Raw genomic sequence first — 7,407 nt, 5'->3', positions numbered from 1 at the left:
ATAAAGAATACTTGCTGTTCAATGTTGATATTCCTTGAGATGTTCTTTCTTGCCTGAAACTATTCAGATCCATGGAAGTAGTTTTTTCAACTTTCTACTGACCCTTTCAGTTTATTCTAGTGATAAAAACACATCTTTGTTTATTTACTCTAGTAAGAACTGGAAATACAACTCTTTTCCAATGAGGCAGGGAACTTACAAAGTAGGGAGAAAATACACAGCAATACATAGGACATTTGCTTCATATCTGTTGAAGAAATGATCCCATTATTCTGTATGGGAAGAAAGGATTTGAAAGCAAGAAGTGAGACATCTAAATGTATCTTCAGTGGAACCTTTAAGAACATAAGCAGCCCTTGTATTTAAATAAACTAGGAATTTTAGCTGTTTTGAACTGTGAAGTCACTATTTCTATGGAAAAAATAGGACTGAATTTAGGGCACACCAGGGTTTAAATCCCAGTTTAGGTTGAGTTAACGTCAACAAATTACTTAACTTCTCTGAGTCTTAGTTTCCTTATTCTTAAATTGGAGATAACAATTGCTACCTGGAGTCACTTTTGTCAAAATTCAGTTAGTGTAAGTATGTGCCTTTTAAAGAGTAGGTGTTCAGTAAAATGAAGTTAATGTCACTATATAACCATTCCTTTTCATCCCTGGAGATCATTTCTCTTTTAAAATCATTTTTTACTTTTTCAATTACAGTTGACATACAATATTATATTCGTTTCATGTGTACACCCCAGTGATTAGACATTATATAACTTACTAAGTGATCATCCTGATAATTCTCATACCCATCTGACACTATACATAGTTATTAGAATATTATTGGCTATATTCCCTATATTGTACTTTATATCCCCAATGACTGTTCTGTAAGAACCAATTTGTACTTCTTAATCCCTTCACCTTTTTCACCCAGTCCCCTACCTTTCTTCCATTTGGCAACTGTCAAAATGTTCTCTGTATCTATGAGTCTGTTTCTGTTCCGTTTGTTCGTTTTTTGTTTTAGATTCAATTATTGATAAATACATATTTATTGCCATTTTATTGTTCATATTTATTTATGTTTTCTTCTTCTTAAAGAAGACCCTTTAACATTTCATGTAATACTGGTTTGGTGGTGATGAACTCATTTAGCTTTTTCTTGTCTTAGAAGCTCTGTATATGTCCTTTAATTCTAAATGATAGCTTTTTGCTGGTTAGAGTAACCTTGGTTTTCATCGCTTTTAAAAATATGTATTTTATTGATTTCAGAGAGGAAGGGAGAAGGAGATAGAGATAGAAACATCAATGATGACAGAGAGAATCATTGATTGGCTGCTTCCTGCACACCCTACCCTGGGGATGGAGCCTACAACTTGGGCATGTGCCCTGACCAGAATCCAACCATGATCTCCTGGTTCATAGGCCTATGCTCATCCACTGAGCCATGCTGGCTGGGCGATTCTCACCACTTTTAATATTTCTTGCCTATCCCTTCTGGCCTGCAAATTGTTGTTGAGAAATCAGCTGATAGTCTTAGGGAAGCTCCCTTTTAGGTAACTAACTGCTTTTCTTTTGCTGTTTTTTAAGATCCTCTTTTTGTCTTTGCATTACAACTGCAGTACTCCTGTAGTATATTTCTCAAGTATCAGTGCTAAGGCAAATTTGACAGAACTAATCAGCCCACTATTTTGACGGGAAAGGAGTGAAGGTGCAACTATCTGAACAACTCAAGTATAACATGTAAAGGGAGGGAAAAGTATGTATCAAGTCCTTTCAAATAATCTACAGCATACTCCAGTTCTTCAAGATAAAGTCCTTTACCAGAGAAATGGAAAGTTACAATCAAAGGAGTTCAGAGAATTCTCCAGTCAAGGGTTGTACCCAGAATAATGAGGTACATGTATCAGGGATTGTGGTTGGTGACCATCAGTCCAGGTTTTTCCCAGGCAGTCCTGATGTTACCCCTGAAAGTCCCTCACGCAGGCAAACAGAGATGGTTGGTCACCTTAAACTTAGGGCATAGGATATGTCCATAGTCATAGAACAGCAGCACCAGAAGGGACCACAGAAACCACCCTGTCCAACCTCTTAGTTTAACAGATGGAAAGTCCTAGCGCAGGTATGGCTAATGACATCTGCTCAGGGCCAGAGCTAACCCCAAGGAATGTTTCAATGACAAGTGAACTCTGCTATTCTCATTCCAGTTTTGCGAATGTCACTACAGGAGAAAAAATTCTGCAGTGGTGAAGGGCTAGACTTTGATCCCAGACTTCTTGGGCTTCTATCCTGCATCTGACCTCTTTAAGCTCCAGTACTCTTGTTGGAAGCCGCCCATTGTCCTCTGATTGAGACATTGGTAGCTGAAGCAACTTCCACCTGTCAGTCTTATGTAAATCCTTGCTGATTGGCTATTATTGGAATTGCCTGCCTCTATGGGTGGATCCCAAACCTTAATAAAAGGGATAGCTGGGCCAGAGCGGGAAGTAGTCCTCCCCCTAGAGGTGGGCTCCCGCCTGGCCCCCAATATTCCCAAATTAATACTTCTCTAGTCTCTTTCATTTGTGTGCGGCCTCCTCCAGAACCCAAACCCTGAACCTGAACCCTGAACCACGCAGGACGTGAAAGGGATTCCTGCATACTCTTGACTGAAAATTGCTATTTTTAGCATTAAACCAGACAGTGCAAATAAAGTATTGGGCTGAGTGCCTGGCATATAAAAAACACTAAATAGCTTTTATTATTTGGGGGAGTTTTCATCTATTTCTCTTCTTTCTATTATTATTATTATTATTATTATTATTATTGCTACTTACAGCAAGAGATACACCACCAAGGATAATAAGAACCTTTCTTGGATTGTCACTAAAATCATGTGGACTTTAAGTACACCAAAGGACAGTGTTTCACATTTGGAAATTTCTTAAAATAAGTTATTGTGCACTGTGTCATGCTGATCTGAACAATTTACAGACACTTTTTGAAAACATGCTTCTTTGACTACAACAGGTACACTCAAATTGCTTTAGTGATTTAGCTTTAAGTTATTCCATCTGGTTCTTCTAAAAGGCTCCTTTCAAAATGCTGGATCTTTATCACCGTTCTATAGGTCCTGAGCCACTTTCTATAGAAGCCAATTTATTAACAATTTCTATAGAAGCACTCACCAAAAGATGGGCATCCTAAAATGAATATATTTGAAAGGACTTCAAATCCAGTAACACAACAACAGGGTTTACAGAAGAGAATTTTGATTCAGAAGTAATGCTTCATGTATTTAGCATTCAGAAGGTTTGGCCTACTTTGGGATACAAGAAAATGAAATGCACATTTTCTCTTTCTTTGATTCTTTTTTTATTGTTCAGTATTGTAATCTGTTAAAATGCCAGCCCATACCCAGGAATGTAGAAAATGATGGATTCAACAGAATTTGAGAAAACCAGGACAGGTGCCTCTGAGGGCCACCAGTGTCCTTTCTTGGATGAGCATTAGATGGGGTGTGCTTTGAGAGGAGCAAAGGATAGCATTTCACCCTAATTTCATGGACTCTTGAAGATACTGCACAAATTTCCTGGTTTCACTGGTACCCTGGATTGTTTCATATTTGCCCTTTCTAAATTTTTCAATAAAACAGCCCCCAAATAGAAAATTTACAACAGGCCTGGGAGAAAATATTTATAATTATAGCATGGATAGGCTAGAATGAGAAACAATTTGGTGCTAAACAGGGTAATTTTTTAGGAAAAACAACAACATTATCCCAGGAACATCACAAGTTTAAGAACAAGACTCCAGCTGTAGGGAGGGGATGGGGGGAGGGGGTCAATTGGGGAAAACTTTAGACAATAAAAAAAATTATTAAAAAAAAGAACAAGACTCCAGGACAAAAAAAAACATATATTAATTCAATGAAACTTAATATTCATCCTAAACATGAAATATACATATATATTTTAAAATATCTCCTTAGGCAATTAAAATTATAATTTTATCAGATGTATTCTCCATTGTCAGAGCACAAGTCCAAGCCATTCCCTTCACTGTGGGTCATATGTAAGGTCAGTGCATTGCAAAGACATACCTATAAAAAAACAAAACACTAAGAGAAAGGAAGGAGACAGACAACAGGGGGGTGGGGTCATGAATGGGAGGTAGGGGGTAATGGGGGAATAAGGACACATATGTAATACCTTAATAAATAAAGAAATTAAAAAAAGAGAGAGAGAGAAAGGAAGGAGAGGGGAAATGGTAGATGAGCACTTAATAGTTTACTATGCTATTCACGTAAGTATCAAGTCTACTGCCTGATCTCTGTACATGATCCTGGATATGCTAATATAATGCGTGTGTGCGTGTGTGTGTGTGTGTGTGTGTGTGTGTGTGTGTGTGTGTTGAGAGGAAAGGGCTGGGGAGGGATCCATTGACTTTAGGAGTCAAGTTAAATTGTTTATAGGGGATTAAGATCACGTCTTCCCCATTCGAGCTCTCATAAGAGTGAAGTATAAACTCGTGGCATACAGAACAACCCAGGTGTGAGTATGTGATTTCTTTCTTTATAATATGCAGAACATGTTTAAGAAATTAAATTGTATATTTTGAGCTGTCATTCATAGATCATTTCATCAAATAATAGGAGGAGCTGACATCAGGTAAGCCAGGTTTAAATCTGGCTTTAAAACAACTTTGCGGGAATGCTTTCTTTTTAAGGTTGTCTTTTAGATCATTATATTCATGATACAGAAGAAGGGATTAAAATTGAATCACACACACACACACACACACACACACACACACACACACACACACACACACCATAAGAGGGGAAGCCTGTAGTATAATGAAAAGGATATTGATTTTGTAGTAAACCAGAGCTGAGAGTTTGGGGAATTTACCTACACCATATGAGTTTCCATTTTCTGTTCTGATAATGGAAGATAGCACCACAGAATTTATGGGTTTATTGTGCAGATTAGATGAAGGGACATGAGTACCCATTGTCTCTGCCACATCCAGGATATTACACTTGCTGTTTTCCCTGTGTATAGTGCCTCCCTCCTCCACACCCTGGCCACATGAAAGCTCTATGGCGCCCTTGAACTCAACCTGCTCTCTTTTGACTACACACCTTTGCACATGCTGTTCCCTTGGCCTGGAACACTCTCTCCCTCTCCCTTTTCACAACCAACTTCTACTCTACCTTCAGGACGGACCTTGGATACTAGTCTTCTGTGACACCTTGGCTGACACCCCTAGATCAGTCTATGGACTTCCTGTATGTACTCACTAAATACCCTAACTTCCGGTATCAGGACTCGGTCACCCTGTGTTGAAATTGCCAGCTATCTTGCCTGAATTTTCAGCAGATGAAGAGCTCCTTAATAAAGTCTCTATCTCATTCAGTGTCATACCCGAGTCTCCTAGCAATGATCTTTGAGTCAATGCTGTTGAGGTTGCAGTGTGATGGGGATGCTCTTACACTTTTTGTTCAAAAGAGAGACATTTGGTCTAATAATAACAATAACAATAACAATAACAATAACAATAATAATAATAATGCGATAATTAGGTACCCCTCTGCACCAGGCATTGAACTATGTGCTTTCATGCATTATCTCATTTAATTCTCACAACACTCCTTCATAATAGGTACTACCGGTATCCATACTGATCAAGAAATAAAGAATCAGAGTCGAAACGATGTGCACAAGACCATGAACTTCAGGTGGTGGGATCAGGAAATAAACCCAGGTCTGTCTGATGCTAACAATATTTTTTCTCAACAATAGTGCTCTAATGTGTAAGTTTTTTTGAACCAAGATTATTCTCCCTGGAAAGCTATCATTCAGAATTGAAGGTCAGATAAAGAACTTCACAGATAAGAAAAAGCAAAAGGAGTTCGTCACCACCAACCCAGTATTATATGAAATGTTGAAGGGTATTCTTTAAGAAGAGGAGGAAGAAGAAAAAGATAAAAAATATGAACAACAAAATGGCAACAAATACATACCTATCAACAATTGAATCTAAAAATCAAAATAAATGAATAAGAAATCTAATGAACAGAATAAACTGGTGAATAAAATAGAATCAGAGACATGGAAATGGGACAAACTGACAACTGTCAGAGGGAAGAGGGGTAGGGGATGGGAAGAGATTAAACAAAGATCTTATATGCATATACTAGTACCTATGGACACATACAATAGCATGGCGAAGGTCTGGGGTGGGGTGGGAACTGGGTGGAGGGGAGTAATGGGGAGAAAAAAGATGGATATCTGTAATAATCTCAAGAATAAAGATTGAAAAAAAAGAAATGAGAAGATTAATGGAAGTAGCAAATATTTAGTTATCTAATTAATTATTGTCTATGTTCCAAACACTGGTTAAGCAATGGATATATAGAGGTGTCATTCCTACCCTCTTGAGGTCTGCATTCAATGGTAGGAAACAGCAAAGAAGTGAAATAAGCCAATTAATGACAGTTTATGATGAGTGGGAAGATGGGAGATGAGGGAGTGTGTAATTGAGAATGGAGGAAGTGTTGGGGAAGTAACTTCAGATAAGGAGTTGAGGAAAGGTCTCTTAGAGCTGGAGAAATGAGAGCTACAGCTGAGTGATGACGACTCCAGAACTGTGTCCATCCATAAAGAATAGACATTCAAATGTCCTGGGGTGGGGACAAGGACAGCATGATCTGCAAGGAGCAGAGAGCCAGTGTGGCTAGAGGGGAGTGAGCCCAGGAACATGATTGTAGATGGAGTTGGACACACTGGCCGGGAATAGACAGAAGAAGGCCTTGTCTGCTGGAATGGAGAGTCACTTAGATCTAAACCCATTGGAACCAGTGAACATCTTCAAGCCATGAGTGGGCATGGTTGGATTGGTGTGGCATTTATGTTTATGTTGTAAGACATGATTCTTTTCTAGTTAAGCTTTTTTATGTTGCCCTGGAAATGATGTTTCCTGGCAAATATTCCTTCCCATATTTATTAGTCCTGGACTTCACATAGAATTATTTACTCTTTGCATAACAATTTACTTTTCATCATATTTCTTTTTTTAATTGAATTTATTGTGGTGACATTGGTTAATAAAATTATATAGGTTTCAGGTATGTAATTCTATACTACGTCATCTGTATACCGTCCTGTGTGTTCACCTCCCTAAGTCAAGTCTCCTTCCATCACCATTTATCCCTCTTTACCCTCTTCTACCTCCCCCTATGCCTCCTTCCTCTGGCAATCACCATATAAACGAAGTGGAGACAGACTCATGGATACAGAGAACAGACTGACAGCTGTCAGAGGGGGTGCTGGGTGAGAAGGGTGAAAGGATTAAGTAAAAAAAGAGTCATAGAAACACGCAACAATATGTTTTTTTTTTTTTTAATTTGGCTATCTGTCTGGGCAAGACTTTTCAC

The sequence above is a fragment of the Plecotus auritus genome (genome assembly GCF_963455305.1).
Source record: "Plecotus auritus genome assembly, chromosome: 6".
Lineage (NCBI taxonomy): Eukaryota > Metazoa > Chordata > Mammalia > Chiroptera > Vespertilionidae > Plecotus > Plecotus auritus.
This window is presented reverse-complemented; position numbering follows the sequence as displayed.